At 39.0% G+C, this 27,553-nt stretch overlaps 1 protein-coding gene and 1 pseudogene across 1 annotated transcript in view; both read right to left on the bottom strand.

Annotated features, from left to right (window-relative positions):
- Positions 1–2,576, bottom strand: part of LOC128310950 (UDP-glucuronosyltransferase 3A2-like) — a 60,938-nt gene extending 58,362 nt beyond the window's left edge. Inside the window, exon 1 of the mRNA XM_053201496.1 lies at positions 2,439–2,576. The gene's annotated coding sequence lies outside the window, so the exon portion shown is untranslated. The remainder of the gene's footprint in view (positions 1–2,438) is intronic.
- Positions 58–26,680, bottom strand: LOC106979345 (UDP-glucuronosyltransferase 3A1-like; annotated as a pseudogene).
- Positions 26,681–27,553: the final 873 nt, after the last annotated feature.

Raw genomic sequence — 27,553 nt, 5'->3', positions numbered from 1 at the left:
GTCAGACGCTTAACCGTCTGAGCCACCCAGATGTCCCAAGAATTTTTAAACACAAGCAGCATTGAAGAGCAATTTATGTGCCACCATCAGGTGGAATACAGGGAGACACTAGGGGTTTCCTTTATGGTTGGAGACTTTGTAGAACCAGTGGCTTCTCAAATACCCATCAAGGATGCACCCCCATCAAGCCTTCTTCAGCTTCCTGGCCCCACACAACCACCTGGCCACCATGCCCAGCAGCTTCCCGCAGAGCCACAGGGTGCCCAGGGTGACCACCAGCAGGAACAAGAAGACATCCAGCAGGTATTGCTCATGCCACGGCTGCTGCAGGGCATGGGGCTTGAGGTGGGCTGCACCCCCTGTCTGGAGGATGTGGTCGGTCCAGCCCACCAGCCTCTGAGCAGGGGTCAGGGGGTGGGAGCGCCTGATGATGCTGGCGGCCACCGCTGCTGACTTGTACCTGTTGGCAGACACAGAGGCAGGGCATTACTCCTTTGGCCTCAAAAGACTTAGAGACAACGTATCACACACACATTCTTTCCTCCATGTGCACAGAAGACTCAGTTTCAAGGAAAAGTGCTGGCCTGGTCTGTAGGGGTTAAGCTTAGGAATCCCCTGGGCTTACACCAATGCGTTAACAAGGCATAAAGAAATACAAAGTCCTAAAATGCTCACACCAGAGTTTCAGTAAACCAGATTGGCACTCCAAAAATAGGGGGTGCAAAGACACCCCAAGAATAGGGAGGCAGAAAGGTGCCAGAAATAGGGAGGTGCAAAGGCAAAATAGAGAGGGGGTGCAGAGCCTCCAAAATAGAAAGGGAGAGGCAAAGGCCTGAAATAGAAACAGCACACAGGTGCCCAATACATAGGTATATGAAATAACCAAGATTAGATGTTCAGGGTGGAAGCACCCCCAGTTTAGTACTATAGCAGAAAAGCTGCTTTCACAGGAGAATGGGGCCAGGTTAGGTAAATTGGTGAATTGGACTATGGACCACTGTGCTGCAGGCAAAGCAGCCCAGAGTGAAGATAGTTAACAAAAGAAAAGATGCCTTATTAACCCTGAGGTTATTTCCCCTATCTGTCTCATCCTCTAGGCTAGCTAAGATAAACAGGCATGGTGCCTCCTGTCTGCTGTTAACAACCATCTACCCAGCACCCAGATTTTGTTTTATATTGACCCAAACCCCAAACACTGTATATCTTCAAAACTTCCTTTTTCCCCCTACGTCCAAAAGTTAATGTTCACAGTTTCTTTGTCTCTCTGTGTACACCCATCACATTTGCAAGCCTTCTAATCTAAATAAATATGGGGCAAGGACCCTTATTTGGGGCTCTTGTCTTTTTCCCGGACATTAGCCATCTCTCGCTTTAATCCTGCGTATGCTCTTTTGCTGGAAAAAAAAAAGAACTTTAGACTTAGAGTCTACACCACTGGTCTTGCCACAGTCTAGCTGGGTCACATTGAAAAGTTCAAACTGGTGCCTTCATGCAAAGATCCATGCCTAGGGCCAAAAAGTGCTAAACTATAAAACAGTGACTAAGCTGTAAGGAAAAGTCTCTTCCCAGGAGGCTTATGGTACATTAAAGGAAAAAGCACGTAAGAATATATGTGATGTAACATACCCCTGACTCAGGGTAGATGTCCTGAAGATGCTAATAAGATATTCCACCCATCCTCATTATCAGATCATTGTGCTGGATGGGAATTTACATAAGACATCATGGGTCCTTCTACCGACTCACTTAACAGAAATTCATCTCAACCTACTTTGTGGCAGGCCCTGTGCTAGGCCCGGTGAGCTCAGGGGAAAAAACAGACACACTTGGCCATCCAAGGGGGCTTACTCTCTACTTTCTAATATGAGGGACCCACAATAAAGCAAAAACAGAAAGAAATGGGGGAGTTACCTATCCTGAGAAGTGTTAAGAAGAAAAAACAAATTACAATTGAAGGGGGTGAGAGAGGAGTGCATTTAGGACTGTCAAACAAAGACCACTTCTCAGAGGAGAGGACATTGAAGATGAGCCCAATGGTCATGAAGGAACCAGTCCTGAGAGGAGAAGGAAGGATGCTCTAGGGAGCAGCACTGACAAAGGGCCTGAGGCTGGAGAAACAGTGTGGCTTATTGGGGGACAAAAAGGAGACCTCCTGCCTCAGTGAAATTCTACTATAAGCAGCATCAAAGTATAATGCCTCTCTGAGACCCAGTGTAAATAGGTCAGAGTCTTTGCAATACTTATGGTAGAAAATTGTTCTCAGCATCTAACCTAAATACCTAGTCTTACTCTCAGAGGAAACAGAACAGGTATTAGTATCATATGCATATCATTGTCTGTCCCTAAAGTTTTGCCTTTTTGCAAAAGAGTGCCACACAGTACTCATCGTATTTCATATCTTCTTTTAGTCTCAATGACAAGTTCAGAGAGCTGCATACCTCTTGTCTTCTATGACTTCCTTCATCTTCAGAGCCAATGTCTCTGCCTTGATCTGCTTTAACTGGATAGAGACACCAAACTTCTTGGCTTCTACTCGGACCATGTTTTCAGGCTGGTCTCCAAGGACTGGAATCCCCACGATGGGCACACCATGTTGGATGGCCTCCATTATGCTATTCAACCCACCATGGGTGACAAAAAGACGGATGCGTGGGTGAGCTGTTGTAAATCAGGAATATTTCAGCATGAAAACTTTCAGAACACCAGGGAAAGCATCAGGGCAGAAGAAAATACCAAGGGATTTCAAGGTATGATGGAGAAAATGGATTTACTGATCCAGCTTTGAATAGACTCAAGGGTGCATATTCCAAGATAGAAGATTCTGGCCTTGTCTGTGTACAGAGATTCCTCTAAGTCAATCCATCTAAGACTCAGAGCCAAGGGAAAGCTGCAGAGAACAGTGTTAAGCAAGGCATATTCCTCCTCCCAACTATCCATCCACCTATCCATCCATCCATTCTTCTCTCTACCCTGTTTCTCTCTTTGCTTTTCTTATGTCTGCTCTCTTTGTGTCTCCTTCTGTCTCTTTTCTGTCTCTCACTCTCCACGTCTCACCCTCTCTCCTTCACTGCCCATTATTTTCCTCTTATTGAAGTCTTAATACTTTCATTGTCATCGCATCTCACCTGGCATTCCTCAAACATACACTCTATGTGCTTTCTCCTCAATTTAATAAGAAATCCTCTAAAGTAGGGCGTGATGGACCACCCATCTCAGTATTTCCAGTTCCTGTGTGCTACTCTACTCTTTTTTAGAGAAAACCAAAACAAGTGTTGATAATGAAGAGTTCATCTCAAACAGTGCCTCTCAACAGGGATGTGCATCAGAATCTATTGGTGTTTCCTTGAAAATCAGAATCCTTTTTACTCCATGCCTTGTGAAAAAAAAATATGCAGAACACTCTATCTTAAGTTCCCAATATGTTTGTGAGCCTTGGGGTGAATAATCTTGGGGTGAACCTCTGAGGTATTCAGTTGTGGTGGCAGCTAGCGTGCTCAAAAAACTGGCACAAGGACAAAGAAAACCTTGGGGTGTAAGGAACTATTACCAGACAATTTTATGGACCAAATAACTGGCTGACAAGTTACTCACCTTGACAGTCAGATATTTTGGCACACCCTTCAGACACCATCAACATCAATTTTTTGAAAGCATGACTATACCTTTTGTAGCATAGGAGAATGTGCTAACGTGTGTGTGGGGGTGTGTGTAATGGCACGTGGCCTAACAGGTTCTCAAGGGCCCAGGAAAAGCAATGACAAGAAGACCCCTGATGTGTGTTCTCAAAGTCCACAAGCCATCTTTGATTAGGTTTGGATAACTTTCTTCAATGCAAATATGCTAGGGTTAAAATAACCTGACAAAAATATCACTTCCGACTGAAAATATCAGGACTGAAATAGAAAGGAAGAAGCAAACACGGCATTTTTAAACATTTTTGACGTATAGCCTGATTTCCCAGGAACTCCAAGTGGCTGGTCCATTCCTGTCCACTGAACATTATCTTTAGCTACCAACATCCCTTCTCACAGTGATGGAGTTGCCCCGTGGAGCCCTAAAGAGACATAAGTAGAAAAAGAGAAATAGATCTGGTCAGTCCTTACCCAAGAGGTCATTCTGAGGAAGCCAGTCCACGATTTTCACATTTGCTGCCAATTTGACGTCTTTGGGCCACTTAGAAGGCTTACAGTTCCATATCACCCCTTGGGAGAGATGAGCAAAGGCACTGTTCATCTCCATGAGAACTTCCTGGGACTGATAGGTGCTCACCATGGAGCCCATGGCCACAAGGACAAAACCAGAGTCTCCAAACTTGCTGATAAAATTCTCAAATTCCTGGAGTGGTAAGAAAGGAAAGTATGTGAACAGAGTTGTTCATGGAAACCTAGACACCAGTGAATTGAAAGACATCTATTAACCGAATACACCCTCCTGTCAGTGCCTAGAGCTCACTGTCTTGATACTGTTCTCCTAGCTCTGAGGATAGCTAGGGAGGTTCTGCACTCTGCTCATATCTGTTGTTTATGGTGGCCTTGAAGTCATTTTTCTGAGACCTCAGGACACACCATACCATACAAATACTTTCAATAATCACAAATAAATGTCAAGAGAGCCTTAGGTGTCCAGCCACTACCACAATCGCCCACGTTGCACATGAGGCACTTAATGCATACTATAGCAGCAACATCTAGATACAGGACTTCCATGTATAACAATGTTTTAAGAAGAGGAAAGTTGAGGTGATGGGAACCTCTTTCTTCATTGTGAACATGGCCCAGTACCAGGGTCATCCTCATCCCTCATCCTTGTCTGTGCAGATATGGCCCTTTAGGAGTGTTCCAATGACAGACCAGAGGTGCTAGTGTCTGGGTGAGTGCCAGTTGCTCTCCTGGCCCAGTAGGGGGCAGTAGGCACTCTGGGGGCTGAGGTAGATGCTGGAGAAAAATCTGTCATTTGTCTCCTTCATATGTTTATGAGCCATCTGTCTGTCTTCTTTGATAAGAGTTCTGGTAAGGTGGTTGGCCCATTTAAAAATTTTTAATTGGGGTTTTTTTGTTATTACTGAGTTTTAAGAGTTATTTGTGTATTTTATATATATGGTTGTGTATTTGTGTGTATTACATTTTGAATAATAGTCTTTATCAGGTTTATCTATGCAAATACTTACTCTTTGTCTGTGTCTCCACCTCTTATTCCCTTGACAGGTAATTCCAAGAACAGAAATTTTTATTTTTTTAACATAATTTATTATAAAATTGGGTAACATAAAGTGTGTAAAGTATGCTCTTGTTTTTTGGGGTAGATTCCTATGGTTCATCGCTTACATACAACACCCAGTGCTCATCCGAACAAGTGACCTCCTCAATGCCCACCACCCATTTTCCCCTCTCCTCCACTCACCCACCAACCCTCAGATTGTTCTCTACATTTGAGAGTCTCTTAAGGTTTGCCTCCTTCTCTCTTTCTTTGTAATTACTTTTTTACTCTTCCCTTCCCCCCTGGTCTTCTGTTAGGTTTTTCAAGATCTATATATAAGTGAAAACATATGATATATGTCTTTCTCTGATTGACTTATTTCACTTAGCATAATACCTCCCAGTTCCATCCACATTGCTGCAAATGCAAATTGCCAAGAAGTATTACATTGTATACAGAAACCACACCTTCTTTATTTTTAAAATAAATTCAGCCAACTTATCAACCCTATCATAGAACATTCCTTAGATTTTATATCTAAAAACAATCACCAAGCACTTCGTCATCTATTTTCTCCTATGTCACCTCATAGGAATTTCATACTTTTGCATTTTATGTTCAGGTCTGTGACCCACTTTGTGCTAATTTGTTTGAAGATGTAAGAACTGTGTCCATTTGTTGGAAAGACTGTCTTCTTTTCATGGTACTTCTATTAAAGCTTTGTCAAAGATCATTTGACTACATTTGTGTGGATCTATGTATACTCTCTATTCTTAGTACATTGATCTATTTGTCTGTTCTTTTGCTTATAGCACACTGTCTTGATTACTTTAGCCATTTCATAAGTCATGGAGTTGATTAATGTCAGTTTTCCAACTTAGCTCTTCATCTTCAATATTGTGTTGGCCCTTCAGGGTTTTTACCTCTCCATGGAAATCTGAACATCTGTTTATCAATATCCACAAATAATTTGCTATGATTTTCAGTGGGATTGCACTGAATCTATAGATCCAATTGGAGATAATTAACACCTAGCAATAGTGAGTCTTCCTACCCATAAATATGGAATATCTCTCCATTTATTTAGCTCTTTGATTTCTTCCACCAGCATTTTGTAGTTTTCTCCATATAAATCTTGTACATGTTTTGTTAGTATTTATTCCCAAGATTTCATATTTAGTGGTGAAATATAAATAGTAGAGTGGTTTTAATTTCACATCCTCCTGTTCATTGCTGATATACAAGAAAAATATGGATTTTTTATATTAAACTTGTATGCTTTAATGTTACTATAATTGCTTGCTAGTTCCAGAAATATTTTTCTTGACTTTTCAGATTTTTTAGATGGACCATCATGTCATCTGTGAGAAAGAACAGTTTTAACTCTTCCTGCCTAATCTACATGATTGTTATTCCTTTTTCTTTCTCCTACTACTTTCTTAGGACCTCCAAGATGAGGATGAAAAGCAGCAAGAGAGTACATACTCGCCTGGTACCTGAGAGGTTGTCCTTTCATTTTCTATAAAATGTCCCCTTTAATTAAAAACTTCCGGAGAAGCTTCTCCGGAAGCTTTTAATTCTGATGAAGTCAAATTTATCTATTTTTCTTTTGTTATTCATTCTTTCAATGTCACATCTACAAATTCATTGCCAAATCCAAGTCCATGCAATTTAGCCCTTTCTTTTCTTTTAAGAACTTTTTGGCTTTTAGCTCTTTATTTAGGCCATTGATCCATTTTGAGTTGATTTTCGTATATGGTGTGAGGAAGGCGTGGAATATATTCTCTTTCATGGGAATGAATATCCAGTGGTTTCAGCACCATTTGCTGAAGAGACTGTTCTCTCCATTGATTGCTCTTGGCACCCTTGTCACAAATGAGTTGGTCACAGATGTGTGTCATTGAACACTGTTCTTATCATGTTGATTTGGCAACTTGCATTCCATTACATTTCAATGTGAGATGAAGACTGGCTTTTCCATTTCTGCAAAAAAGAAAAAAAAAGTAATAGTAAAGCCACTCAAGTGTTGATAAGGCTTAGGTAAAACTTGTAGATCACTTTGAGTAGTATTGCTCTCTTAACAATATTAAGTATCACAATTCATGGTCTTGAGATGTCTTTCCATTTATTTAGGTCTTCCTTAATTTCTTTCAGCAAATTTGTAGTGTCCAGTGTATGTGTCTCTCGCCTCCTCAGTTTAATTAGGTGTTGTTGTAAATAGAATAATTTGCTTGGTTTCATTTTCAGATTGTTCATAGCCAGTGTATGAAAACACAAGTTGTATGAATTCATTGGGATTTTCTATATACAAGATTATGTCGTATGAATATCAAACCATTTCTACATTGTCCATTCCAATTTGGATGCCTTTTATTTCTTTTTCTTGCCTACTTGCTTTGTGTAGGGTATATTTGAATAGTGGTGATGTAAGCGGGCATCTTAGACTACCGATCTGAGGCAGCAGGATTTCAGTCTATCCCATAGAGTATGATGTTAAAGCTGTCAGTGTTCCATAAATACTCTTTATTGTGTTCAAAAAATACCTCTTTACTCCTAGCTTTGTGACTGTTGTTATCATGAAAGGACATTAGTTTTGTCAAATATTTTTTCTGCATCTCTTGAAATGATTAGCTTTTTTTTAAATCCTCTTCATTCTATAGATGTGTTGCATTATGCTGATTGACTTTGTTACATTAGACATGTTATAAAATACCTTTTATATCCTGTAAAAGGTTTGACATTGGTCTATTTTGTCTGATTTTAATTAGCACATAGCCACCCTAGATGATTCTTAAAGAAGTTCATGATCTAACACCCTAAAAATTAGTTTCATATCCTTTGTCAATCTTCCTTCCTCTGCATTTGTTGACTGTCTCCAGCTTACCTCGTTGTACCATTCTGGCCCTTCTTAACTCCATCCAGCACAACACTATAAAAACTATCATCCCAAAGGACCAGTAAAAACCAGCTTTGTTATCACTTGACATTTATAAGATCAGTGTAAATCTATAATTTAAAATTGGCAAAGGCAGAGCATGACGTCATAATAAGAAGCTGAGTACTCCCAGCTCCCCACAGGAAAAAAAAAAGGACAAAAAAGGCTAAAGACTCACTCAGATAATTTTATACGACTTGGGAAAATAGTCAGTCATATACCGAAACCAAACAGATGCCCATTCAGGAAGAAAAAAACACACACACTCAGAATGGTGAGAATTTCCATGGCAATTTTACTCTTCTGGCCCCACACTCTTCCTGAAGTGGCATGCCATCGTCCAGAGGCAGCAGTGGTAGCCCTGCCTTCTGTAAGAGGAGAAGAAATGAAATAATTTGCAACATTGTAGCCACTCTGTAGGCTCCCAGGTGACAAGTTAAGATCTCACCAGGCTCAGAGCTCTGATGGGAAATGGCAATATAGCTCAGATATCAGGTTGGTGGGAGTCTTGCAAGGCAATAGAGGGCACAATGCCATGTAAAACCTGTGGTGATACTGCAGAATTTAGAATCTTGGGGCAAGAGAAACAAAACATCTATGTCCCTGAACAGAATCTGGGTAAGACTCTTTGGGAACTTAAGACATTAAAATTGGCCAAGTATACAGGAAGAATCAGATGAATGAACGCATACACAAAGGTCCAGACAGGAAAAATGCTCAGAAAATACCTAAGGAGACTTTAAGTTGTCTTCCCTGGCTTATCCAAAGTATTAAACATTCCCCACTAACTAGTGAAGGTGTTCCATGGCAGCCTGCAAACACAACTAGAGGTGACTGGGTTTACAAATGCCCACAACTTTCTACAAAAGATCACAAGACATATTAAAAAGAGAGAGAGACTAAAAGCCAAAATGTGTCATTTAAAGGAATGAAATAAATCTCCAGGAACCCTCTTTGAAGAAACAGACATTGGATTTACTAAACAAAGACTTTTAAATTGACCAAATATGCACAAAGAGCTAAAAAAAAGTGGATAAAGGTCTAAAGGAAATCAGGAAGACAATATATGAACAAATAGAGAATAATAGCAAGAAGAGACAGAAATTATTTTTCAAAAAAAGCAAAAATTCAAAACAAAAAATACAATCACTGAATTGAAAAATTCACTAGGGTAGTTCAATGCAGACCAAAATAGACAGAAGAAAGACTTAGTACACTTGAAGACAGGACATCTAAAATGTCAAGTCTAAAGAGAAAAAAGTAGAAAGGGCGAGTGTAAGGGACTCACAGGACCCCTTTGTGTAGATTAATATATGCATTATGGAGTTCTCAAGAGAATGAGAGAGGAAAGAATAGAAAGATTGCACCAAGAAATAATGGCACATAACAAGATATCATATGCAGACAATCCTAAGTTTCCTCTCTCACACACACAAAAAAATGTGTCATGACTAGTTAAGAAATTTAGGAAAGTAGCAAGAAATAAAATCAGCTCAGAATATCCATTGCATTACATTAATAATGACCATTTCAAGAAGGAGATTGGAAAAACAATTTCATTCACAATACAATCCAAAGAATAAAAAAATAGTTAGGAATAAACTTAACCAAGGAGGTAACTATATTGAACTATGTTGAAAACTATAAGACATTGTTGAAGGAAATTAAGAAGACACAAATAAGTGGAAACAAAATTCAGGTTTCACGGATTAGAAGACTTATACTTTAAAGATGCCAGTACTTCCCAAGGTGATCCACAGGTACCATGCATCTCTATCAATAGTGAACAACATTTGCTTCTGGCAGAAATAGTAACCTATCATAAGCTGATGTGGAATTTCAAAAACAATGAGTACCCAAAACAATGTGGAAAAAAGAACAGGGTTGGAGGTCCCACATTCCCTGATACCAGAGTTACTACAAAGCTACAGTAATCAAAATAGTGTAGTATGACAAAAAAGATAGATATGTAGATCAATAAGATAAAATAGAAAGTCCAGAAATACCCCAGGTATATTTGGTCAAATAACTTTTGACAAAGGTTCTAGACCATTCATTAGGTAAAAGACAGTCTTTTCAGCAAGTGATATTGGAAAACTGGATATCCACATGCAAAAAAACTGAAAGTCAACCATTACATTATACCATATGGTAAATCAACTTAAAATGGATGACAGACCTAAAAATCTGAGCTATACACATATGACTCTTAAAAGAAAATAGAGAAATCTTCATGTAAGTGTATTGGGTAGTGATTTCTCATATAAGACACCAACAGCACAGGCAACATAATAAAAAATTACATCAAAAAGAAAAATTTTGTGTATCAAAGGTCACTATCAACACAGTGAAAGGGCAACCCAGGGAATGGGTGAAATATTTGCAAGTCATATCTGATAAGAGATTATAGAAAGAACTACTCTATACAAAAAACAAACATGATTCATAAATGGGCAAAGACTTGAACAGATATTGAACAGATATTGAACAAAGAAGAGATACAAACTGCCAATAAGGTTAGAAAATGGTAAACCTCACTAATCAGGAAAATTCTTATTTAACCACGGTGAGACACCACTTCCCATCCATTAGGATGGTGAGTAATAAAATTTTTAAAAACAAAAAACAAAAAAAACAAAAAAACAAAAAAAACCCACAAAAATATAAAATTACAAGTGTTTGTGAAGATGTGGAGAAATTAGAGTCCTTATGCATTGTTAGTGGAAAGGTAATCTGGTGCAGCCACTGTGAATGACTGCATGGCAGTTTCTCAAAAACATAAATATACAATTATCATATGCTCCAGAAACTCCATTTCTTGGCATATTCCCAAAAGAATCAAAAGCAAGGACTCAAACAAATATTTGTGAACACTACTGTTCATAGCATTATTCACAATAGCCAAAATTGGGAGTAACCAGGGTGTCTATGGACAGAAGAATACATAAAAAATATGGTATATACATACAGTGAAATACTACTCAGCTTTAAAATTCAGGGGCACCTGGGTGGCTCAGTCAGTTAAGCGTTGGACTTTTGATTTCGGCTCAGGTAATGATCTCACAGTTCATGAGATTGGGCCCCACATGGGCCTTACACTGACAGTGAAGAGACAGCTTGGGATTATCTCTCTCTGCCCTCCATCTCTACCCCCCCCCCCAAATAAATAAACATTTTAAAAAGAAAAGAAATTTGGACACATGCTACAACATGCATGAATCTTGAAAACATTATGCAAAGTGAAACAAGGCATCACAGAAGAACAAATATTGTATGATTCCACCCGTATAATGCACCTAGAGTAGTGAAATTCATAAAGACAACATGAGAATAGTGGTTGCCAAGGTCTGGATGCAGAGAGGAAATAATGAGTCACTATCGAGTGGGTATGAAGTTTCCATCTGGGAAGAGGAAAATGTTCTAAAGATGGATGCAGGTGATGGTTGCACAACAATGTGAATGTTCTTAATGCTCCTGACTATACCCTTCAAGATGGCTAAAGTGGTAAAATTTATTATATGTTTATTTGATCTCAATAGAAAAAAGTAGGAAAGGAGAGAAGAAAAATCGTTCAAAGCAAGCATCTGTTATCTCATGGATTACACACTTTAACTTCCATTATTCTCTTCCTTAATAACTCCTGTCTCACTTCCAAGACCTGACCCACCATCATGTCAGGTAAGGCCTGTGTTTTGGTCTAGTTTTATTTGTATAATTGAATCTTCAGCTACACTGGTCTGGCCAGTGTCACCAAGAGAACCCAGCCTCATGGCCATCTTACTTATACCTCCACACATGGGGCCACCTGTTCTTTAAACCTGGTGTATCTTCCTTCCCAGTTCTGTTTCTTAAGAAATGCCACCATGAACCAAAGTCCATTTTGCCCATGAATCATTCCCCAACTTTTTCTGTTTGCTCAATGCAAGATCAGTAGGGGAAAGTTAGAGATTTTGGTGCCTAGGTCAGATCTGGGCTTTTGCTGCTCTGAGCTAAATGGTACTGGGAATAATATATATATCACATGAATGTCTGTCCTCTCATTTATAAAATTGGAGATCATCACAGTTCTCTCAAGGTGGCATGACATACAATATATGAGATAATGTCCATACAATAGCACCCAAGTACCTACCTACAGGCAACAGGCAGCCACTAATCTTAGCTCTCCACATTTTTCAAAACTTCTAGAGCAGTAGTTCTGAGTTCAGGCTCTCCCTTCAGACCACCTGGGTAGCATGTAAATATTACATTACCTAGACCCAATCCAAGATCAATCAAATCAGAAAATCTAGGCTGAGTCAGGAACCAGGCCTTTATAGGAAGGAGACATTAGAGATTATGCCTGCAGGTCTTGTCAGTCACACCCAATCCTGCCTCATTACATTATGTCTCAGTTTTTTTACATTTCATCATGGATAACTAATCTCCTTTAAAATCCTTAACTGCAGTGTCCTCTCACTACATAATTATTCTATATATGATCATAAAAAGTAGAAATTAAAATATCAACTTATTGAAGCATTTTTACCAGCAAGGCTAGGACGAGGGTAAGACATAGGAAGAGCTTAGGGCCATTATTTAAGGAGGTTTGCAATATCAAAGCCATGTATCTAACAGTACTTCCATGACCTTTATAGCAAGGGCTTCCTTGAAAGTGGACCCTGGGATCAACAAGATGACAGAGTAAGAAGCTCTGGATGCTCCTTCACCTGAAAAACATGCTAATTCAGCAATATTTCATGGTCAAATTCCCTTGTAAGGAATCCAGAAACTAAATGAAAGAGTAGTGCACCCAAGGCAAATGTGTAATCAGTCTCACCAAAGCCAGTGAATAGTTATGAAAACACCCTCTCACCAGAATCCCTAACCAGGTCATGTGGATAGCTACATGAACAAGAATAAAATTGGACCCCTCCCTTACACCACACAAAAACTCAAATGGATTAAAAATTTAAACATCAGACCGGGGGGTGTGGCTCAGTTGATTGAGTATCTGACTTCTGTTCAGGTCATGATTTCACAGTTAGTGTGTTTGAACCCCATATCAGGCTCACTGCTGTCAGCATAGAGCCCACTTGAGATACTCTGTCCCCCTGCCTCTGCCCCTTCCCCACCAGACCTGAAACTGTGAAGCTCATAGAAGAAAACAGGGCAAAAACTTCATGGTATTGGTCTTGGCAATGAGTTCAATGATAAAGCACAAGCAACAGAAACAAAATTAACTCAATAAACAAAAATAAGTGAGACTATATTAAACTAAAAAGTTTCTGCACAGCAGAAGAAACAATCAACAGAGTAAAGAGACATTTACAAATGGAAGATATTTACAAACCATATTCCTAATAAGAGATTAATCTCTGGGGGCGCCTGGGTCACTCAGTTGGTTAAATGTCTGACTCTTGATCTTGGCTCAGGTCATGATCTCACAGTTCATGAGTTTAGCCCCACATCGGGCTCTGTAGCTATCAGCATGGAGCCTGCCTGGGATTCTCTCCCTCTCTCTCTCTGCCCCTCCCCAGCTTGGCTGTCTCTGTCTCTTTAAAATAAATAAATAAACTTTAAAAAAAGAGAGAGAAAGAGAGAGAGTAATCTCTAGAATGTATAGGAAAGGACTAAAACTCAATAGCAAAAAAAAAAAACTTATAACCTCAGTAAAAAATAGGCTAAGGACTTGAATAGACATTTATCCAAACACAACATACAAATCGCCAGGAGATATATGAAAAAATTCTCAACAACACTAGTAATCAGAGACGTGCAAATCAAAGCCACAGTAACGTATCACTTTATACCTGTCAGTATGGTTATTATAAAAGAAATAAAAGACAACAAATGTTGAGCATATGGAGACATTGCAACCCTTGCATACTGCTTTTGGGAATGCAAAATGGTGCAGACACTATAGAAAACAGTATGCACATTCTTCAAAAAAAAAAAAAATAGAACCAGCACATGAACCAACAATTCCATTTCTGTGTATATACACATGAGAATGCAAATCAGAATCTCAGAGAGATAGCTGTATTCCCATAATCACTGGAGCACTATTCACAATAGCCACAATGTTGAAACAATCTAAATGTCCATCAAAAGATGAATGGTTAAAGAAATTATACACACACACACACACACACACACACACATATACATGTGGAATTCTATTTAGTCTTTAAAGAAGGAAATTTGGGAGCGCCTGGGTGGCTCAGTCAGTTAAGCATCAGACTTTTGATACTGGCTCAGATCATGATCTCATGGTTGGTGAGATGGAGCCCTGCATCAGACTCTGCACTGACAGCGGGGAACATCCTTGGATCCTCTCTCTTGCACTCTCTCTCCCTCTCCACCTCCCACTCTCTGTCTCTCAAAATAAGTAAACTTTAAAAAAGAAATAGAGAAGGAAATTTTGCAATATATAAAAACATGAATGCATTTTGAGGTCATTATGCTAAGTGACATAAGCCAGTCACAGAAAAGCAAACATTGCAGGATTTCACTTATATGAAGCATCTACAATAGTCAAGTTCATAGAATAAAAAGTGGAAATTGCATTCTCATGTGTATATCAGGGGTTGGGATAAAGAGAAAAAAGGTAGTTAATATTTAATGGAGGAAGAGTTATAAAGTTAAATGAGATCAATAAGATCTACAGGTCTGAGACACAATATGGTATCTACTGTCAATAATTCATATTATACTTTCAAAAATTTCTTAAATTTAAAATACAATACAATACAGTACAATACAATACAATAAACTAGAAAAATTTGTTTGTCTCATCCTACTTCACTCCCAATTTCCACTGGCAAGGGAGCCACCAACTCTACACCGAAGAGCTCTACATGAAGTCCCTATTGAGTGCTAAGGTTTCACTTACTTGTGGTACTGGTTTAACAGGTCTGGCCATTAAGCCTCCAACATACACAGTGTTGGGAAGCAGGGGCCTAGCAAATTCAAGGGCAAAGTCAGAGTTAACAAACCATAGCTCTGCTTTCTTTAGAAGATGAGACAAAACCGGCCTAGAGCCTTCCGGGAAATGTTCCTTGATGGTGTTGTCAAATGTAGACTGGATTCGCCATTGCCTTAAGAAGAAATCCAAGAACATCAGAAAATTCCTCACTCTGCCCCAGAAGTCCATGTGGTCGGTTAGCAAGGAATGGAATACCGGAACATAAGACACCGGGTTTGGTAGCCCAAGGTCCACACTGCCAAATGGGGTGGGAAGAATTGACACAAATGGCTTCCCAAGCTTCTCAGCAACCAGGAAAGAACAGAAGTCAAATGCTTCAACAAATACCAGGTCAAAGTTCTCATTTTTTAAAGAATCCATGATATCACTTCTCCTTAGCAAATCACTGCATTGAATCCCCAATTGTTCCATTAACTTTACAAAGGTGTCAAATGCTTCTCTGTTAAAAACAAAACAAAAAACAACAAAACAGTAATGACAAATATTCATTGAAGGTGGCAATTTCACAATATATAGGAGAATCTTTGATTCAAAGAAAATATCCCAAGTAAGTAAGACCATATTGGCAGCTGCCCACCTATTTTACCAGTCTCCAATGAACACTCTGCTCTAGTCACTTGGTTCTGGGGTTTCTGCTTCCTAAAATGTTCTCACTTCATTCCCTCCCTTTTCTCCAGTGATCACATCCACCCCATCCAGGCCAATTCAAGAGCCATCCAGTTTGGGAGCCATCTCTGACTGTAGCAGACGTCACAGTTCCATGTCTACTTGACACATTCTGTGATGCTCTTTTTAACTTTCACCTGTACACTCCAGTTTGTGAGCGATTGTCTTGTTTCTCAGCCTACCTGTGGAAGTAACTTGGTAGCAGAGTCCATCAGTATTGATAATATAGCCCATTTTTTCTTTAAATTTTATATAGTCTGCATTTGAGAAATTGCCTGACACAAGGAACTTTGTGATGGTAATATTAGAATCCCAAGACTGATATTTTTCTAACCTATGAGATAAACAAGTTAAAACAAACAAGCTTATTATTACCCTTTCCATTTCATCTTTCCTGGAATAGTGAAAGAACTTAATACTACACCATGTCAGCCCACTGAAAGCCCACAGGTGAGAGCTCATTAGTAATAAGCAGTTGTCCACGTGCACTGTAGAGTAAACTTCAAGTGACAATAGATGATTAGCTGAAATTATTCTCTATTATGTTTTTAAATGATTTTACATAATGAATGACAGCTACTTGTGTGGATAAATTCAAGAAATGAACTACAAATTCCTCAAAAGAACAGCATTCATCATATTTGAAATTAAGTTAATCTATTAAAATACAGGAAGGTACTGTGCTCAACATGCTGCACCATATTTAATAAGTGGGTGCAACATGTCTTCAAAGAAATGAAGTGGGGAAGAAGAGACAAGACATAATAAAAAAATCATGAATAACAACACAAGATGATATATACAATGCTTCAAGAGAGTATTTTAGAACACACCTCTTCTGGATGAAGAATTTGGTCTTCTAGTTTAGGTAAGCAGAAAGGCTTTACGGCAAAAGCCAGATTTTAGGACCACCTTGATGACTGAATAAAATTTTTAAGGAAAAAGGGAAAGGTGGAGTTAGGTCACTATAATTCATCAGAAAGGCATGAATATTTATCTTTTCCCTCTTCTGTCAAAAGTAAAGAACTTTTTATACATCCCAGATAATGATGAAAACTTTCAAGCTAATATCACAATGTGTGTCATCAAGGCATTTGGGTTTTTAAATGAGTTAAAAGACAATGGCTCAGGGTATGAAAAATCAATGCTCATCAGCATGTTTCCATTCTTGAATTGAAGTGATGAGAGGAAAAGTAAGTATAAAATGGTGGCTCTAATACGCCTACCAACAATCAGAAATTATTTGTTTATCCTGCCGTCTGTGTTGTGGAGAGTATATACACAAACATTGTAGGTGAAGGGCTGCCAGGAAGACCCAGAAAGAACAATCACCCTCACTATACAGAAATACATTCATGATTTCAGTGGAAGAGGCACAGTACACAAAGGGATTGGGAGTGCAAAACATATCTATTCCATCCATCTGCTGCCCCCCCCACCACTGATTTTCCCCATCCATCCACTCATCCATCCACCAATCCATTTCTCTTAAACTCATTCCAAATAGCTATGCATCCAACCATTTATTTGCATCACTGAATGTAGTGAATTGAGAGCAATTTCAATCAGAGAATAAAAGAAATTACCTGCCATGCAAAGCTTCCTTCATATAGGAATCAAAATGTTTCTTTAATTCTTTTTCATGATTCTCAGGTAGAAGCCAACTGATAACTTGGTATGCATTTTCCTTCTTTTCTAAATAAAAAATTTTTAAAAACACCAATAAAAATATGTCATTAAGTCCAACAAGGCAGATAATTTTGGCATGATACCATAGTTGGTTTTTTTATCCTAATAATTTTATATATATCTGCATGTTTGCTTTTAGAGGGTTTTTCGGTTTTCTGCCTGCTTTTTCATTTCTTCAGTCATAGGATCTGATACTATTTATTGAGAACATTATAATAATTCAATTTCTTCTATTCAATTGAATGAATGATATAGAACTTAAATAAAAGTAAAGTTCTATTTGAAGCTTTCATGTAAAGGTATAGATATTCTTCATTTTACAGATGAGAAGACAAACATAAATGGAGTGTCAGATAATTCATCACGGTTGCACATACAGTAAGTGCTACACTTTGTATTTAAATACAGATTTAATTTTATCCCAGCTCCCCAGGCCTTTGTTTTTTAGGAAAAAAGAGATTTTTTTTATTACTTACAGGTGACACATGCAAAGGTTTTTCATTCAGCCAAAAATATGGCAAAGGCTAAGTTAACAAGAGTAGTCCCCTGCAGTCCTATTTACCATTCCGACATTTCCCCCATAACTCGTGTACTAAAGAGTCTGGCACCATTTTTGAAGTTGGACTGTTGACAGCTTTCAAGCTCCATTTCCTCCTTAACTTTCTGCGACATATCTTGGAAAAATGAAGAGAAAGCCTCAACATGACCTCCCTCGTGTGACCAAGATTTTCAGCCAAGCAAGCCAGACCCCATGAGGGGAACCTGCACCTCCATCCCACTCAGAGGCTTCATAATTGGCATTTAGAAACAAAAGGATGGGTTTAGCCTTTGAGTGGCCCTGGTCATGTGTCTCACACAAACCTATCTTCTGTGCCAGAATCCACTTTGTTTCTGGATTCCAGCATGAACCATGTGATTGACACTAGGCTAGGTAGAACCGCATGACCAATGGTTGTACATCTCAAGGACTGCCCCCATTATAAACAGTGCTCTGAGTTAAGACTGATTCCAGTTTACAAGCCCACTGAATGGTGTGAGGAGGATAGCACCATGCCATCTGATGAATTCCACACCTGTAAATGGAGAAGGTGCACTAGAACCCGAGAAAATGCCTTTGCTACTGTTGCTCATGATATCTCTGTAGCTCAAAGAAAACCTTGATTAACACAGTAATAGGGAAACACTGCTGACACCCTCATGGGGTTAATTCAAGGGTTAATTCAAACTCAGCTTAATCTCAGTTCTCTAAAATCACCAGCAAGAAGGCCCTTAGCTTTGGTGATGCTAATTAGGACATTTGGAGGAAGAACTTATAAATATGAGCAGGTTAAAAGGGATACCCTCCCCCAAAGTATAAATAATGACAATGAAAGGAAGGGCAAAAAATGGGAAATGTCAGCATGGGAGAGTCAGGAAAGACATTAAAACAGAGGTCTCAGTTTTCACATATGTGGCAACTAACATTACTTTTAAAAAAAATTATAACAGAGCAAGGACCCAGATTGGCTTTTGTGACTTATATCAGAGGTTCTACATTACTTTTAACATTGGATGAGATCCCCCCAATGACCAACTTTAATCGTCTTAGTCAATACTGGGGAAAATAACAGATATATCATGAGAGCTCACCAAAATTTATCAAAGTAGCTCTATACTGTTAGGAGGTAGAAAATATTAGATAGAGCACAGTGGTGCATGCCCTGTCTTAACTACTGGGATTAAATATCCCATAGGCATAACAGCCATTGGTTGTTATCTCACAGTAGCTACGGTTGCTCCTATATAAGAAGTCATAAAATTAATGTTTTAGTACTAACACCATGACGAAAGGGAACTCATTGGATCTGCCCAACATATTAAAAGTTTTAATACAACAAAATAGAGTTTTAATAGAGTGCCTTCAAGGATTAAATCCCTTTTTGTAAAGGATCCATTAACGAAGAAGTGATTATCCCCACTAGTTCACCATTTAATAGCCTAACTTGACTATTCTTAACCCTGAATGAATGGAGCCTCTCAGTGGATTACTGTGATCATATTATGGCCTCCATTTCCAATCTTACTGAAATTACTGACTATATCTAAAACTAATAAATTCTTTACAGTCATAGCTTTGGTAATATATTCTGTTTAATTCCTATTTCAACAAGCTCTCAGCTCCAGTGTCTCTTCACCTTCACCTTTGAAGGGTACAAGTAACTTGTAACTTGGCTTCTCATGGACTACCTCAACAGCCCTACTCACTAGTTTTGCTGGCAAGATCTTTAACTACATTTAACTTTCTCCAGAAGCACATGTATGACAGTACTTTGAGGACAACCTCCTTTTGCAGAGATTTCTGGAGCCCATTCAGTCAAGACACAAACACGCACACAGCAACTCACACAGAGGGATGTGCTGCTGCCCTACACAAAGCACAAGCCATGGCACCTCAGTTAAATTCCTGGGACAAATTGCTTGTTGAGTGGAAGGTCTTTCCATCCCTGACACTGTCAAGACACACCTATTATGGCTCCATTTCCAGCATGAGAGTATAAGGAGCTTTCCTGGACATACTTTGAAAACAGCAAATGGTGAAAAATTCATACACACACACACACACACACACACACACACACACACACACACACCCCTCCTGATGTAGACAACAATTCCACTCACAGAATTTGTCTGAAATAACTATTTGGGAAATCTGCAGCCAATTGATGGTTTCCACAACCAGAGGAAGTCTTTAACTGTAAATTGCAGATAATTTTAGTCAATTTCAGCTTTTTCCACAGTAGCAGCTACCCATCCCCCAGCCCTCAGTCTCCAGCAGGAAGCTGTATGCATTGTTTATAGAGCAGCTTGTACACAGGTTTCAAGAGCCTGAGTGGGCAAAAAAATCACCTTGTCCAAATATCAAGTATCTGTGCTCTGATTGCTGATTGCTGCTCTGGTCGCAGAGATGCAGACAAAGAAGTAGGACATCAAGGTTTCTGCATCATGCTCTATTATTGCAGCCACTTCCCTCTCTGGCTCAATTGACATCCAGGGGTCTTAAAAGATTGATGCCCTCCTTTCCCCCTCATTTTCTCAATTTATCCATTTGAAAGGGAACCATTAAAAGCTGGGACATTGTAAAACAGCTACACATACCAGGAAAACTTGAAAGTGTCCATTCATGCCCAGGAAAAGGTTCAGAAAAGACAGTGAACAGTGAAATTTACACCTCGGTTTGATCCTCAACACAAAAGCAGCATAAAACAATTTTTGAACATGAATAAATAAACAAAATTAATAACAAAAGTCTGCAAACCCTGGAGAATGGAGGAGAGGTTCATCCAGATTTAACACTTTGTTATATTCAACTGTTCAGTTTTCAACAAAAAACACAAGACACACCAAGAAACGGGAAATTAAGGCCTATTCTGAAGAAAATAAGAAATCAAGAGAAACTGTCCCTAAGAATGACCTGATGGCAGATATACTAGATAATAACTTTAAAATAACTGCCTTACAATAGGAAAGAATGAAATCCTGCCATTTGTAACAACGTGGATGTAACTGGAGGGTATTATGCTAAGTTGAAATAAGTCAGTCAGAGAAAGACAGATTTCATATGTTTTCACTGATATGTGGAACTTGAGAAACTTAACAGAAGACCATGGGGGAAGGGAAAGGGAAAAATTAGTTTCAAACAGAGAGGGAGGGAAACCCATAAGAGACTCTTAAATACAGAGAACAAACTGAGGGTTGATGGGAGGTGCGGTGGAGGGGGGAAATGGGTGATGGGCATTGAGGAGGGCACTTGGGATGAGCACTGGGTGTTATATGTAACTGATGAATCACGGGACTCTACTCCCAAAGCCAGGACTACACTGTATACACTGTGTGTTAGCTAACTTGACATTAAATTATATTAAGAAAATAAAAAATAAATAAAATAAAATAACTACATTAAAAATTCTCAGAGAACTAAAGGGAGATGTGGAGAAAGTCAAGGAAAAAGTGTATGCAAAATATAAATAAAGGGATAAATGAGGCAAGTCCAGCTCTTGATGTCAGTTCAGGTCATGATCTCATGGTTTGTGAGACTGAGTCCTGCATCAGGCTCTGAGCAGACAGCATGGAACCTGTTTGGGATTCTCTCTTTCCCTCTCTCTGCCCCTCCCTGGCTTGTTCTCTCTCTCTTGCTTTCTCAAAATAAATGAATAAACATTTAAAAAATTTTTTTAAATAAAGGGGTAGAAAATCTAAAAAGAAACCAAAGTGAGCATGAAGAAGAAATTATCAGTGAACCTGAAGACAACAGAAATGATTGAGTCTGAGGAACAGAAAATTAAAGAATTGAAGAAAAGGGAACACAGCCTAAGGGTCCATCATATGCTTTGTGGATCCTCAGAGGGAGAAGAGAGAAAGAAAGGGATAGAGAGAATATTTGAAGTAATAATGGCTGAAAACCTCCCAAATTAAATGAAAGACATGAATATCAACATCAACAAAGCTCAACAGACTCCAAGTAAAATGAACTCAGACATCCACATTAGGATATAGTATAATCAAAATATAGAAAGATAAAGAGAGAATATTAAAAGCAGCAAGAAAGAAGTGACTCATCACATACAAGTGGCTGTCAATGAGATTACCAATACATATCTAATCAAAAATTTTGAAGGAAAAAAAAAAGATTGGAGGCCAGAAGGCAATGTCCCAATATATTCAAAATTCTAGAAAAAAGGAAAGAAAGAAAGAAAGAAAGAAAGAAAGAAAGAAAGAAAGAAAGAAAGAAAGAAAGAAAGAACAAGAAAAGAAAAAAAGAATTGTCAACAAAAATTCTATATCCAGCAAAACTGTGCATCAAATGTCAAGGAAAATTAACACAATCCCAAATAAACAAAACTAAGGGTGTTTTTTACCGCTAGACCTCCCCTGGGAGAAATGTGCAAGGCAGTTCTCCAGGGAAGAATGAAAGGACACCAGAGAGTAACTTAAAGGTGTGTGAAAAAATAAAGACCTTAAAAAAGTAAATGGATGGGCAATTATAAAAGCTACTGTTATTGTAACAATGGCTTCTAACTACATTGTTGTCTTCTACATGATTTAAGAGACTAGTACATTAAAAAATTATTCATTTAAAAACTATCATTATTTGAAATTGTGTGTAACTCCATTCAAATTTTCTACATAATTTAAGATACTAATGCATTTAAGTTAATGATAATTTATGTTTGGGGCACATAATGTATAAACATGTAATTTTGTGACATTAACTGAACAGGTTGAGGATGAAGCCAGCTAGGAACAGAATATTTGAGTGTTAATGTAGGCTGGTATAAATTAAAAATCCGAGTGTCATAGAGTTAGCAGGTTAAATAAAATCCCCAAAGTAACCATACACACAAAAAAGTGGTAGAATATATACAAAAGAAAATGAGAAAAGAATTTAACGTTTTACAAGGAATCAACTAACCACAGAAGAAACAGTAATACAGAAAGTGGGGTACAAAAAAGTTATAAGGCATATAGAAAACAAATAGAAAAATGACAGAAGTAAATTTCTCCTTATCAGTAATTACTTTAAATATACATGGATTAAATTCTCCAATCAAAGGATAGAAATTGGCAGAATGGACAAAATCACATGATCCAGTTGTAATAGCTTCGTATGGTGATAGATGGTAGCTACACTTGTGGTGAGCACAGCACAATATACATAGTTGTCAAGTTGCTTGCACACCTGAAACTAATGTAACATTGTGTGTCAATAATACTTCAATAAAACATATTAATAAAAGAATTAAAAATAAAAATATATTAACAATGGGGGGAAAGGGTGAGGGATGTGTGGGAACTTCTATACTATCTTTGCAACTTTTCCATAAATCTGAATTTTTCCAAAATAACGATATGTGTTAAAAAGTAAAAAAAATTAAAAAGCCATAAACACACACACAAAACATAATCCAACTATATTCTGCCTATAAAAGACTCACTTTAAATCAAAGATAGACTGAAAGGGAAATGATGGAAAAAATATTCCATGCAAGTACCAAATATCAAACACAATGGATTTTAAATTTAAAAAATTACAAGAGATGAATAAAAACATTACATATTAATAAAAGGTTTAATACAGCAAGAAGATATGACAATTATAAACATATATGCAGCTAATTAGAGACCATCAAATATCTAAAGCAAAAACTGAAAGAATTGAAGGTGCGATACACAGTGTTATAATAATCACTGAAGATTTCATATTCCATGCTAAATAATGGATAAAATAACCAGAGTGGAAGGTAAAATATGCAGATATGGCATTGTGGGGGCCAGGTCTACACAGTCTAGTAAGATATCCAGCACTTAACATAAAACGCACACACACACACATTTTTCCATCTTAAAATACAACTAGATTGAAAAAGACTTTGTGCTAAGCAGTGCTATACAAAAGACGTTGTATATCCTTTCCTGGGGTAGATAAATTTAATAATTACCAAAAAAAAAAAAAAAAAAAAAAGAACATACTTGGGATTAAATAATCTCCTCCATAAAGAAGCATGGTGACATTATGACCATGATCTTGAAGAATCTGAGATACCCGGTCCAGCAGTAGATAATGGCTTCCACCTAGGAACAATACAAAATTTTTATTTTTGTAAAGGTGAGAACAAAGGGTCTGAAATTGATGTGGGGAATCTGGAAATCCAGGGTAAGGTATCAGAGAATTGGTGGTCAGTATAAGATGCGTTATTTTAGTCCTTTGGTTTCATTTTGGGTAAACCCCAGGCCAGATACCCACATTCTTTCTGACCAAATTGTAATATGTAGCAATCTTACATGAAAAATTCCTTTTTGCAATTCAAGGTCTCCATGCCAGTGAGATGACCTTCTCTAATGCTTAGGCCTGAGGGAGTTCCTGATCCTAGTTACATGCTGAAATTTAGGCTGCCTTTATGGAGATACTGTGTCTAAAGAAGTAACTGTTTTGCTGGAAATTTTGACACACAAGGCTATGTATGTGAGAATAATGGGTTTCTAAAGGACAATCACTCAAAGCTATTTCTGGGATCTCTCTCCCAGGAAATTTATGTCAACGTGGAAGCCAGAAACATGGGAACGTGAATATCAAGCCAAGCCACAGAAGCAAAAGAGGGTAGAGTCACTACCACAGCAAAATTCTTCAGATTCAAATTTATATGACAATGTTCCTCACTTGGGGCCTGCATTTTGCTAAAAATCGATTAAAGCATTTAGGATAACTGTGGTCCCTTTGGGTGGAACTGTAGGATCCTGTATGCATGCAAAACTGGGACATCACCCAACACAGGAAAATCCTGGAATCCTAAGGAAACAGAAGCTTGATTCTCTGGGATGGTACAGGTTCTATTACATCAATGTCTAAAACCATGTGATATCATGGAGCATTTTTCTTGAATCTATGGGTAAAGGAATAGAATTTGCCTATGTTGGGAAGTGGAGGTTGCTTCGAAGATAAAGATCTCATGATGATTGGGTCAGTAGAGAGAGATATAGGACTAAAGTAATAATGTGTATCTGTGGAAATTACTCTAGTTTTTTACATCTGTACTTGTGTTGTCTGATGTAACACAGACCCAAGTGCCTGCTCTGGATCACTTTTAACCACTGCAAGAAATGGATGCAGGGGAGAAGGCTTCCTGCAGAGGCATTTATTCCTGAGGGTCTTGGTGAGCCCAGTGCATTCTGGGGCAGAGGCAAGGGGAGAAAGCACCTCCAAACCACACCTGCCCCCTCTCAGAGTCCAGGGGACCTGCAATTTCAAAAGGTGAGGCAGCTCTTTTTTTCTGTTGCCTCTATCATTAAAAAATAGATTTAAAATGGAAAATAGGGTTTGTTTGTTTTTTTCAATACTGATTTTTAGGAATCCCCACCATAAAGAGTAGAGTCTAGGGAAGAAAACAGGTTTGAGGTAAGAAACAGTGGGTTAAGTCCGGGTGTGTGACATCAGGGAGGTCTGGTGTGCTCTTGCAAAAGGCCCCTCATTTCCCTGGCCCTTAGGATCCCTGTCAGGAAATAAAAAGGGAGATGCCCAATTAGATGAACTCTGTGGTTTCTTCTAGCCCAGGATCCCCAGATTCTAGGGGATCTAAAAGTGATTCTGGGAGCCCCCTATCCTGTCAGGATGGATCCAAAAAAAAAAAAAAAAAAATAATATATATATATATATATCTTAGGGAAACTCCATGTTATGATGCCTCCTCAACCTGATAAATGTTCCTGTTCCCCTTCTGTTCCCTTTGGTGCAAAAGTAAAGGAAACAAAACTGGGTTTATGCAGAATTAACTGCTTCACTGTCCTTCAAAACCTTCTAGCAGCAAGGGCAAAAAGAGAGCTGTTCCCAACTGATTGTCTGGGGTTCCCTCCTCTGCCCACTCAGTTTTCAGGTTTCCTATTAATGAAACATGCCCCGTTTGTGCTGCTGCCCCCAGGAGCCCCTGTCCTTGGCTTCCAAGAGCCTGAAACTGACCTGTCTTCCACTTTCTATTGGCAACTACTGCACACTCCCAGACTTTTAGGGTGTGCCTCTGAAAGTTCCTGCCCCGCCCTGGAGTAGGGGGTCCAGGATCTCCAGCTCAGCACTGGATCTAAATTCTGGCCCCAGCAATGCACAGTGGGAAGCACTTACAGGGCAGATTAAAAGAGAAGAAAGCAAACTGCTGTTTTCCCCAAAACTAACTTCCCCAACCCAGCAGTGGGGACCCCTGTGTGACCCCCAACTCCCTCTCTCCCCTCCCTCCTCTATCCTGGGACCCAAACAAGCTCTGGAAAACTACAAAGAATGACCTATGAAGCAGGGTTGCTTGCCTGAGCATCTGGGATGCGTCTGTGTCTGATTCTCCTGCCAGCACTCACCCAGTGAGGATACAGTCAGAATTTCGGCGGCCTCTGGGAGCAGGAACCCAGACAGAAGAAAGCCAGCTAGCAGCAGTGCCCGCTGGCCCGCCATGTTCCCTCCTGTACCCGCTGCGGAGCCGGGTCCAGTGCCCAGAGCCCTGTGCTCTTCTCCGAGTCGTGCACAGCGACCTGTGAGCCCTGAAGACGCGCTGCCCTGGCTGCCAAGGAAATGCGCTGGCAGGCAGCTTGGGAAGAGGTGAGAAGTGGATCCTGTCTTCTCTTCTGTTTGTAGCTTCTGGCCCTTCTGCTCCTCCTTCTGGGTGCTTGCTCCACTGGCTATTCTGTCTTCACCCTCCCTAACCAGGAGCAGCAGGAAGGAGGGGTTAGTGAGATCCCCTTAACCCTTCTCTGTCCGAGGAATCACCACACTCTCCGCAAAGAAGCTACTCTGAACCAGGATGGGAGGGGCCTTAGGAAGTCACTTCCAAGTGAGTCCCACCTCCAGATGATTGAGACCCATCAGGGACTTTTCCAGGAATTTTCCCACCTCCTAACTGCACTATTGACCTCATATTGTCATCCCCATGCCCCGTTTTCCCAGGTACCTGCTTAAAATCTCTGCCAGTGTTCTATCTCAGGATCCCAGAAACTGATTCCCAGAGGAAAATGACCTACACTTATTGCTTAGGGAGTCTCTTTGGAAAGTAACTTACTGGTAAAAATTCTAGTGTCCCGTAAATGTTCAGCACCCCTGGAGGGCCAGCTCTTGACCTAAAGGATTGAACTTCTAAAGGTAGGTCTATAATTCTGAATGGGCATGATAAATAGGACTCGGCAGTGGGCACCAAGAAGTGCCATTCTTATAAACATTTGAAATTACTTACTAGAAAGATTTTTGAACTCTGTCAGGATTATTCCATTTCTTTCCCTTCATGTTTTCTCCTCAATTGTGCTGTAGTCTTTGAGGCTAGTTATTATGTGCATACACTTTCAAAGTTACCCTCTGTTCAGATATTATACCTCCCCAGTGAAAAAATTAATCTGCGTTAGGAAGGCACAATTTTTTAATTAAGACAATCACATTTCTTTATCTACAACTCTATTTCATTCCCTCCAATTGTTCCGATAATATCGCATGTTGGTGATAGGAATTTGCTAGTGCAGGAACCAACCCTGGATCACACGTTGCATTTAATTATCATATCTATTTAATCTCCTTTAGTAAAGATTGGTTTCTCAGC

Source organism: Acinonyx jubatus, chromosome A1 (genome assembly GCF_027475565.1).
Source record: "Acinonyx jubatus isolate Ajub_Pintada_27869175 chromosome A1, VMU_Ajub_asm_v1.0, whole genome shotgun sequence".
Lineage (NCBI taxonomy): Eukaryota > Metazoa > Chordata > Mammalia > Carnivora > Felidae > Acinonyx > Acinonyx jubatus.
This window is presented reverse-complemented; position numbering and strand designations above follow the sequence as displayed.